Source organism: Hirundo rustica, chromosome 2 (genome assembly GCF_015227805.2).
Source record: "Hirundo rustica isolate bHirRus1 chromosome 2, bHirRus1.pri.v3, whole genome shotgun sequence".
Lineage (NCBI taxonomy): Eukaryota > Metazoa > Chordata > Aves > Passeriformes > Hirundinidae > Hirundo > Hirundo rustica.
Genome location: NC_053451.1, coordinates 76,188,088 through 76,199,337, shown reverse-complemented (window position 1 = coordinate 76,199,337; position 11,250 = coordinate 76,188,088). Strand labels below are relative to the sequence as shown.

General features: G+C 37.1%; 1 long non-coding RNA gene across 2 annotated transcripts; it reads right to left on the bottom strand.

The window, feature by feature from the left end:
• Positions 1 to 281: 281 nt before the first annotated feature.
• Positions 282 to 10,926, bottom strand: LOC120749075 (uncharacterized). Of its 2 annotated transcripts, XR_005699519.1 has the most exons (6): positions 10,793 to 10,926; positions 10,437 to 10,615; positions 4,693 to 4,865; positions 4,326 to 4,516; positions 1,794 to 1,937; positions 282 to 1,020 (listed from the first exon to the last, which is right to left on the bottom strand). It is a non-coding gene; the product is annotated as an uncharacterized LOC120749075 (long non-coding RNA). The 2 variants fall into 2 exon arrangements; XR_005699520.1 differs by lacking the exon at positions 4,693 to 4,865.
• Between the last annotated feature and the right edge of the window lie 324 nt (positions 10,927 to 11,250).

Here is an 11,250-nt window from a genome sequence, read left to right as displayed (position 1 = left end):
ATTTATTACTAAGATTTTTTTTTTTTTTTTTCATCTTAATCTCTGTGATCTCTGAGAAAAAAAATTCTGTGGGTGGTAGAATAATGCCATTTGAGTCACAGCATATTTCTGCAGATGCTGGAAAAGGGCAGTTTTACTGAAAAATATTTACCTATTTAAAACAGCCAACAGAAATACATAGCATTAAATCATCTCAATTTATTAGTTATCTGAGGTGGTTTAGTACACCAAAACCCAACTTACAAATAATTCAGAGCTCCAACACAGGAACAAGTGTCAATGATTACATCTCATCTCTGTGATACAGGAGATACAGAATGTAAATTTTACAGTGGCAACACTCTTCCTGCTTTCACTTTTTTAAGCCTTTATTTGCATATAACTGAGCTGTGGCAGAAGCTGCCAGTGGTAGTATTCCTCTTTACAGACAGAAAACAGAATTTCGCATATACATGTGATTTATCAGGGTGGATGTAAGCCTCTTTCCCTGATGCAGTGAAGCCTTCTGACATGCTCATAGTGAACATCAGCAACTGAAAACATTACCCCAGCAGCAGAACGCTCCTGGCATTGTTTTTTGTACCTATTCAATGTAATTTTATACCTATTCAATACAAAGTGATTGTCATGCAAAAAAAGAGTTCTGTGTCCTTTCTGATACTTTTGCCTGGCAGACATAGTATGGTTTATTCTGGAAGATGTCCCACTTTTTAATGTCTTTTAAAACAGGTGGTTTTTATTTTCTTCATACTGTGTACACTTTAGAGAACTTGGACAAATTCTCTTAGGTATGCTTTTTTGATATTTAAATCTTTCTGAACATCTCTTTTTCATCCTTCATGAGTATGTAATCATATATCTCACTCTGCATCAAGGTGAAGATTAATCAAAGGTGGTGTCATTACTTCTACATCCTTTACTTCCATGCTCTTTCCACTCTGTGAATCACCAGCACATGTTGCTTTCTCAGCTGATGTCCTTCTCTAGTCCCATAATGTCACCAAACAAATTTTGATTATGCTTTGGAAAAAAAAGAAGTAGTGGCAACCCAACAATGTAAGAACAAAGAAAAGGGCTACTAAGACAGCAGGTGGTGGGCCTGCATCCCACTTTTCTACCCAGGAAAACTTGGGTGAAAATACAAACTCATGCATATGCCCCACTGAAGGGAATGCATCCTAGTTCCCTAGAGGGAACAATTCCTCTTCCCACCCAGCTCTGTACCATGTTTTCTTCTCCTGCCCTGGGTGGTCTGGCAAAAGGAGCATCCTCTTGACACAGATACACTCCCTCGCTAACCTTTTCCCCACAAGGCAGCATCTGTCCCTGCAGATTGCAGTACCAGGTTTATTATTGTGTCACATATTAACATACTCACCTCTTCAGAGTTAAATAGTTAAAATAGGTTAAAAGATAGAGTACGTATGCTTCACAAAACAGATTTTATCAGATTAATCCGTTTATGAAATATGTTACAAAGCATTCCAGTAGCTGAAGAGAAGTGTGATAATCAGTTCATTAAAAATTTACAGGAAAGAGTTTTTAGAGAGATCAGTGATCCCAAATCAGAGAACTTGTTATACATCTTCCTACAACTACTCATTATCCTAAACAGTAACACTTCCCTTTTGTCTGCTGGGGAGAGACAGACTTGAACCACATGGTCAGCCCCAGGTTCTCTGCTTTTTGAGACAACACTTTTTTGGGCTGGGATTTCTTTATCCTATTCTTACAATTTGGGGTTCAAATATGTGGTCAGTACAACAAAACCAACAAAGAGGCTATTCACTTACCTGATGCAGTCTGACATGATAAAAGTTTGACTCAGCACTTGCTATGTTTCAGTCAGTGGTGAGAAGATAAGAGAAAACAGCTCACTGGGCAGTACAGAGTGTAAAAATACATTGGTAGCATCAGACAACACACAGCAGCAAACCCTTGAGAGAAACATCAGTAACTCATTCTTGCCATAACAGAACAATATTTCAAATCAATTTACTTCATATCCATGTAACTTTTTATCCTTCACTGTATTGTGAGATTGTAAAGACTGTCACTTATTGACATAAAATACATTGTGGAATCAATTAAATAGACTGGGGAGATTTAAAAGATATAACCAGGATACTTTGAAATACTTCCTTTTACTGACTGTTCAGAGTTGATCTTGTAAATGGGTAAATTCAAGCAACAATGAAAAATATGAGCTGACCTTAATAAAAATCAGTAGGTAAAGTTATGAAGTAGTTTAATTAACAGAAATTTAATATTAGCTGATTCAGATAATTTACCATGTTTACCAGTCAAGCTTATTTCAGTAGAGAAAGAATAAAAAAGGAATGCAGTGCAGCACAAAACTAGCATAATTTTATGATTTTTCCAAACCTCTTTAGAAAAATCACATTTTTAAATTAATTTCCATTTTCCATTCACACAACAGGATTCAAATAGCACAGAAACTTTGAAGCTACTGGTGACCTACTTGAATAACGCAAATTCTGTAAAAATACACAGGATCTGTAATGAGTAAAACCAAGGAATTGATTTTTCATTGGGACAGGTAGGAAACCTGGAAACACCAAGCTATGTACTTCATGCTTGTAATTACAAACATACATTATTAAATCATCTAAATTACACCAAGTAATCAACCTTTGTAGATCAAACATACCAATGATTTTTCTAAAGCTGAAGATTCACTCTGGCTGCCACACTTGCAGCCTCCCCAGCATATACCAAGTCATAGGAAATAACTTGTCAACAAGTTGACAGCACCATTTCTGCCTAAATTCCAAGTAACTGCATGTGTATAAGCCACACAGTGCATGCATGAAATTATCACACTGAAATAAGGAAATTAGTCACTGATGGGTGTCTCATGTTTTTAAGACTAGAAGACTACTCAAAAAATAATTTTGTATTTGTCTTTTTCTCTTGAAAGAATACTTAAGAGTTGTGTTTGAGAAGATTACATGTACATTAGTTCTGATGGTCTAAGCAGGCTTCAGGTTTTACATCATCCATTTACATTGTCACACTTTTTTTTTATCCTTCTTCTGAGCAAATGAAATGAAAACTAAGGTAATATAAAATGTGAAATTAACACTGTTGTTCTTATTTTATTAGTTTTGACTCATGCTTCTCATTTAAGGACCAAAGCACTTTTTCTGGCTTTCAGACTCATAGGTCCTGATTCATCCCTAGGAAATTCTCCTTGCAGCTGCTGCTCAAGGACACTCATGATTCTACTGTCCACACTCAAATGCAGAGCATTATTTTCTGGCATAATGGGATTTGCATTCTTGAGAGCATTTGCAGTCCAACATGGGTAAGTGTAGGAGAAGGGAATACAGGTGACCTCACCCCTGGTAAGTAACAGCTGTGTTACTTACCCAATACAGCCTCGCCCCAAATGAGTCACTGCTATAGCCAGTAAGTGTGATAAGTGTGATAAAAGGGTGTTAGTCGGTGAGGATTATGAAGGAGGAGGAACCTTAAGGAAAGGTGAACAAGAGGATCATGAAGAAGGATCCTGGGGAGAGAGAATTACTGCTGTGAGGTCAGTTTGTGTCTGCAGTTAGAGCCTGTTGTTGGAACCTGCAGCCATAGTCTAGCTAGGTAAAAGCCTGCAGTCAGAGTCTGCAAACTAATACATGCAGTCATAGTTTAGCAGGAAATAACCAGCAGTGAGAGGCTGCAAGGGAAACCTACAGTAGGAGCTTGCTGCAGCAGCCAGAGTCAGTGAATAGCTGGAGTCAGGATGACCAAGCTCTAAAGAGGAATAAACCAGGACCTTTTCATGCTGTGATTAACAAGAAGTCTGTGTCTTGGCTCACTTCTACCCTGTAACAAGAGGGCTGCTGCAACAGGTAATGACAAGTTCCAGGAATGCCTGGCAACATCAGGATTGTCAGGGAGAGTTTTAGAGAACTGACTGAGGGTCTAACCTGCCTTGGTTACTGTGCTGCTATGTACTATCCTGAAGCAACCTTGAGGCTGGAAACAGGACAAAGCTCAGAAAGAATTATAATTCAACATTAAAAAAGAAACCAAAACTACATGACTAAGACATTTGTAGTTCCTCCAAGGAGTCATGGGGTTGTGATTTGGTTGGATATTTTCATTGGGTTTTTTGTTTGTTGGTTGGTTGTTTCCCTTTTCAAGTAATATTATTTAAAATTCATGACAAATGTAGAATTCTTTTTTATTTTAGCATATAATGTAGAAAAGGAACAAAAATTTAAATTTCTAATAAACTAAGCCATGACTAAAACTACAGTTTAAAATATCAGGAAAATATTAATCTTTCTATAGATGAATCTTACTTTGTTCTGTTGGTATTTGACAATATACTATCCATCTTCTTATTCTGGCTTCAAATGCTTTGGTTTTTTTCCTTGTAGTCCAGGCTGAAGCTTCACAGCTTCTTCACTTGTGGGCTAAGAATGGCCTTCTCCAGCTTAGCAGTCCTGCTGAAAAAAAACTCACTCCACCACTCGCTTCTCCTCTGCTCCAGCTGGAAGCACAAAAGGCAAAGATCACAGGTTGAAATAAGAGTTTACTGGAAACAGCAGTAGGAGAGGAAAACAAACAGTAACAGCAACAATATTAATAACAACAATGTACAAAAGAAAGAATGTGGAGCTCAACCCTACCACCCAAACCACTCCCTCCAGTCAGAACCAGTGTTACCCCAGTGCTCCGTCCAACTTGCTTGCTTCACCAGGAAGGAATACTCCTCCTTTTGGAAGGTAGAGTGTGGATTCCTTAAGGCTTTCAGGGTGAATAGGCTAGCTCAGCACCCCGGCGTCTCCACAGGAATGGGGAACTGTGCTCCCACATCAAAGCCTTAGTACGCACGGAACCTGTAGGAGCGGAGGCACACTCCTTGAGCCTTTGGAGTCCATGAGGACCAGGACAAAGGATTCGAGGAGACCTTCTTCTCTCGGATAAATCCATGTGTTTATTGTGAATGGGTCCATGAGGGAAGAACAGGCCCAGAGCACTTCTGTGCAAGTTTTATGCAGGGGGTGTAACAGGGGTTGATATAAACAATAACCAATGGGAGATAACTGGGAAGGAGGAGAGGGGAGGATAGTATAATTTGGGAAACCAATAGGGTTATTCTGTGGGAGGGATTGTGTTACAGAGTCCAGTCGGGTCTCAAAGGATACATAACAGACATAGAACTTTCTGGATAAAAGGGATAGGTTTGACAGTAACTGACAGGGAGTTTAGGCAGGGTTTAGGTGATGGACAAGGAAGGTGCTGGAACAAAGGGTGTGGAATAACTATATAGGGAGCATACAAAATCTGGGGTAAACCATTAACACATGAAATATAGGCAAAGCAAGAATAAACCATTCCTGCAGAGTACAACAGGAGAGAGTCTGCCATCCCCCAGCAATTACATAAGGTGATACCAAATAGCAGTAGGGTCTTGGCCATTCCCACATGGCTCCAGCCTCCTCCCCCTCACAGATACTGTAAAAAAAGTCACTCTGTCCTTCACTGAAATGAGGACACTACTTAAGACATGAGACAAGTAGCAGGCCAATAAGCAAACTGAGACAATTGTCCAGAGATAAGTCTTTACACAACAGATGAATGTAAAATATATCTGCTGCATGAAAAGGCATTGCTTATTAATAAAGCCAATCTTAGGACATCTTAAAATCCTTGCTTCAATTTTATTCCAATAAAATAATCTCCATTTATTTTAAACCAAAGCAATTTTAGCTTTTTTTATTCAACATTAAACTAAATGAAAAATCATTAGTAAATTATACCAGTAAGACAAGATAATAGCTTCTTTATAAACATGGAGCTATTCCACAATTCCACATGGAAAAATTATTAACTAGAAAACTAGTTTATTTGCAACATAATTGCCAAAACCTGATCATTCTTCCATCACATCCTACCCCTCTGAGTATTAGTCCGTCAGAAACAATGCAGCATACCTATTAATTCAGGGACTTGTTCCTGTTAAAAACTTGTCTCCTCACTTTCCTTATTGAAAAAAAGGTTGCAAAAGGAAGCAGTCTGGGAAAAGAAACAGGCAGAAGAGCTCACCACCTCTGAAGGGCCAAGACTGAAATGCCATGGTGCTATACACAGTATTAGAAGGAGCCTACAGAGTTTTCAGAAAAGCAACAAGAATTATAAAAATGCTGTGCAGAAAAACAATCCTGATGTTTTTAAAGGCAAGAAAAAAGTCAAAGACTGAGATGATCCATGTTTAATTGTCCAAAACATCGTATGAACTAGACTGGGCAAAAAAAGTACATTGTAAAAAATAAGTTCACTTTAAGGAAAGATAAGGTAGACATTCATGCTTGCCTTCTTTTCACATCCTTAGAAAACCTTGTTTCTGCTAGCATTAGGAGAGTCATCTCACCAGTCTGCTCCAGCATCCTTGTGGAATCTCAGGGGCCAGACCCAGACCACTACAGTAACCTTGAGGATGTACACTACAGTATAAGAAATAGTAGAGAAGGTCTGACCCAAAAAAATAACAGGACTGTAAGATCTTGTCCGGGTAGGGAAAAACAGGAAACTTGACACTAAGGGACACCTGGTGCCACTGCAAACAGTACTGGATGCAGCTTAGCCCTGTACACCCAACTGTTACATCACTCCAGCATGATAAAATTGCTAGTTGCTTTGTATCTGTGAGATGCAGCAACAGCCAAAACTCAGGAAAAGTTATTTATTCAGACATAGTGATTCTATTATTCCTGGGAAAGCAGTGAGAGATCCCATAAACCCACAAGACAATATGACCTGTGTATCAATGGAAAAAGGTTGCATCACATGTAATAGAAGAATTGGGTTACATTAACTTGTGCCCATATTTTTAACTAAAGTAACTACACAAAGGCAATCTATAGAAACTCTGTCCTTGCCATTTTCCTTTCAATTTGGATGTCAATAGGAGAATACAGCAAAGTAGGCTGTTACTCCTTTTTTGTTATTTTATTGACACATCAAATCCCCTGAAAAAAACTCTTTGTTGCTTTAATGTTTAATAGTTGTAAATAATTTATGTACTCCTTTTTATTTTTGTTTTTGTTTTCATGTGTGTTGCGTGAGGACAAAACTCAGGGTTATTATTGCTAGTACTGGGAGGAGCAATCCTTTGGGTATGATCTTTGTTTTCACTCTCTCTGAAACCCTCTAGCTCATTGACTGCAGTGATGCTGAATGTGAAGAAGGTACCTGTCAATCACCTAAGGATTTAAATCTATCAAACCCCGATTTTTCACTCACTCAAATTTTAATACAGCCTTGTGATTCCTTTTTGAAAAACATGAATATAGAGATATCCAGAAGCAAAAAAGTAGGGGAAAAAAGGGAGAAATTCAGTTTTCAAAGGCAAACACAGCAGTGAGGTTAACCTGTTCCACAGATTTCTCATTTATGAGCATGTGAGAATATAAGACCAAAAGGAGGCTATTTATAGTGCCAGGAGCGCTCAGGACTCCAAGATTTCATTTTCATCTGAATGGGTGCCTCACATCAGTCAATATCCAGGGAATATAATCACAGAATAATCTATTTTGAGGGAATTGAGCCTTATCTTTGAAAACATCAAACAACAATGCTTATTAGAAACACAATTCTGTAAGAATACAGCGGGAATCTTAAAAAAAAAAAAAAATAGAAAATATGCTCAGGTAACTATCTTTATCCTCATGCAAATTAGATTAATTAGTATCTTCTGTAATCTTTTGGGAAAAGCTGATAATAGGAGTTACATTGTTTATGCAAATAGTATCCAAATATGCAAAATGGACATCACCAGATTATAAATCAAAATTCTGCTAGCTGATTAGCCTGATTCTATCTTTAGAAAGCAGAAAACAACATTAAAACATTAAAACTCTATATTAAAACATAATAATCTTTTTTTCTTGTAATATTTGGGGACAGAAAATGAATCTTAACATATTTTCAAATCTTTGTTTTTCTCCCATTTGGAATTGATTTTGAATAATTGGAAATTCTTTGACAAAACCTGTCTCCTAAAGGACAAGCTCAGTTTATTGTCAAAATAAAATAAACAAAATCTTTACAGCAGCTAGAAGTCATCTGAACTCTGAGTTCAGTATGTAGGAATATTGTCCTTTCTGAAGAAAAATATGAAAAAAAATATATATTGGAATAACTCTATGGTTTAACAGAAAAAACTCATCAAGAAATATTCACAGAAGTTTGTCCACTTATTTAGTCTTTCATTGCCTTCAGGTATAAGTGCAGAAAAACTGGAAGATAACATTTTACTCAACTATGAATTTTGTGCATATATGTTAAGTTGTGTAAAGAGTAATGGTCTTGGCTGCTGAATCTTGAAGTCCTATAAACTGACTGCCCTTCAGAATCAGTACAAAAACTTAATTTCTTTCAAGATTTGATTCAAAACCTCAGAATCAAGACACATTATTGAAAATTGAAATAGCTATACTATTGACCTTCAAAATCAAACTAATCTTCCAGCTTTCCTATGCCTATTATTTTAGTTTTATAAATTCCCTATTCATCATAATTCATAAAATAAAAATACTAAATATACAGGAGTAAATACATCATGATTTGAAGGAGCTGGGGAGGAAAAAAAAAAAAAAAAATCAGCACAACCAAGTATGGTTAACACAGGCAACAACCAAAGAGCAACATGCAAACTTGCATCGGCAGTATGCCACAATGAATTGCAAAATTCAGTCTGAGCGCCAGTAGCTGGTTTTGGGAAGATTATTGATCCTAACTGTGAGAACTGCCAAAACTCTTCAACAAGAAAAGTGCAAAGCACAGCTTGATCCCCTTCATGTCAAATATGTAATCTCATAGATGTAACCTAGGAATTTTATTTTCATTTTTCTAAGAGATGATAGAATGACTTTTTCACAAAACTATAAATAGAAGTACACCAACAAGAAAGTTGCCCCTTCTTATATCTGACAGTTTTATGTTTCTGAATAGAGCCCTAGTGGTATCAGTGGATACCATTTTTGTGTTCAAAAAGTTACTTCAAAAAGTATTAATTAAAAAAAAAAAAGTAGTCTGATGTAATAATTATGCAAGCTTCTAAGGTTAGCAGGTTGAATATAGAGTGAAAAAGTTGTGCATCTCAGTAAAAAGAAAATAATAATAAAAAAAAATTAAGATGAAATTTGAGTGAAAACAAATAAGCTACACCTTATTTCAGTTTTCCATTTTCCTTGACTCTGGAAATCTAATTAGTTCTGAGTTCCTGGGGTTTTGCTACTCACAGTCCAGCATTGATTTTACCCCTAACTAATACTTAAACAATTTTATCTTAAGAATGACTTATTTTCAGTTTGTCAACCTGACAAGAATTGAAATCATGTTTTTCTTTATTTTTTTTGCAGTCTGCATATGCACATTCTATTTTTAGAACAAGGGTGTTTTATTTAGACATCCATGAAATGTTGCTATTTCAGATTTTTTTTCCCATCTTGAACTGTGAAACAATCCCAGACTACCTGCCCTAAATCAAACTGGGGGTGGCAGAGATCTTTTTCTATTTAAACATATTTCTTGGAATGATTATGGTATTTAAGAATTCAAAACAGAGGATGAATTATATTCATCCATTTTATATTACTGCCATTTTATTTACATATGACTTTGGAAAATGTAGCTGCTTTGAAAGACGAAACAGGCAAAAAAGAGAAAAAAAAGAAGACAATTAGATAGGTTTCCTTTGGTGATTATGGGATGTAAGCATTAGAAAATTCTGTTCAATGCTGTGAACCATTTCACTACTCTCTACCAGTAAAACAACAAATAAGAGTTGGAAAGGCAACATGGCAAGTAATACTACAGCAATTAAAGCTCTCAGACGTAAGAATATGCAAGTGTTTCTCAACATAAATACAAGTTATATTCTGAGATTTACAGCTGGATATGTTGGGATGAGAGTATTTGACTGCCTTACCATAAGTCCAGTACTCTATAGTTATACTGTCCAACATAGCATGTCGAAGTATAAACAGGGAAAGCATATCAAAAGCAAAGATCAGCCTCCACTATGGAAAAACAGCTAAACCAAATAAATCGCAGTTTATAATAAGATCATGTTTATCCATAATATGAAAAACCAGCAAGAATCAATAGCTCCATTATACTTGGATTTAGAGGCATGGAAATAAATACCAGACTCAGAGTCCACTGGCAACTTTTTGAAGTTCACAGTGACAAAATGTCCAAGCACTAGACCAGCTGTATTTAATGTTACTGTCCTGACTTAAGGCAAATTTGTGAGAGAATCCCTGAATGGGATCCCTCTGGGAAGCAAACCCAAACAGACCCTCCCCAGCCAGTCCAGGAAAAGAACTTCCTTGGAGAAAAGGGGAAAAAACTACTTATTTAACAAAGCACACACAAGAATGAATAATATGAAACAATAAAACCTCTTGTTGCTCTGAGGTAGGATGGTAAATTCAGAGAGTCCTTGCTGTGGGTAGCCCAGCTCGCTCAGTCTATCACTTCCTCCGGTGCTGGAAAAAGGCTGTCCTGGGCCCCAGGGGGCACAGGCATGAGATCCAGGTGTCTCTGTGGGTTTTTCAGTCCATGACAGGCTTAAACAATCCTGAGAAAAAGAAAAAAAACAAGAACAATCCAGACAGCTTCTCTGCCTCAGCCAGCTAATACTAACTAAGACTAGAGCAGGACTCCATGCTGCTGCTGGTCTGTGACTCAGACGAGCACAGTCCAGGAGCAGGAATGCAGAGGAGTGAATGCTGTTTTCAAAACAAACTCCACACACCTTCTTTCTCCCTCTTTACTCTCAGAACTAGTCTAACAGCAGTCTCTCTCCAGGATCCTGCTTCATGAATCCCTCTTTCATGCTCCTCAAGGTTCTCCTCTACAATGATCCTCCCCCTACCAGCTAATCCCCTCTTTTAGCTCACTCATCCTTATTGGATATAGCTTTTACTCATCAAAGGCAAGGTTGTATTGGTTAATTAACACCACTATTACTTATCAGGGGTTACTTAGTCTTAAAGGTACAGAACTTAATCTACAGCATAAACAGAACAGATAATTGGGGATACAAGCATCAAAAAATCACCCCAGGACAGTCACTAGTTATGCTCCAGAAACAACAAAAAATGTACAAATGCATACTAATAACACCTTTATGACACAGCTTCTGGTTTCTTCAGGCAATATTTCTCATCTGCATCTCTTTTCCATTCTTCCCAGTCTAGTATCATCTATGAT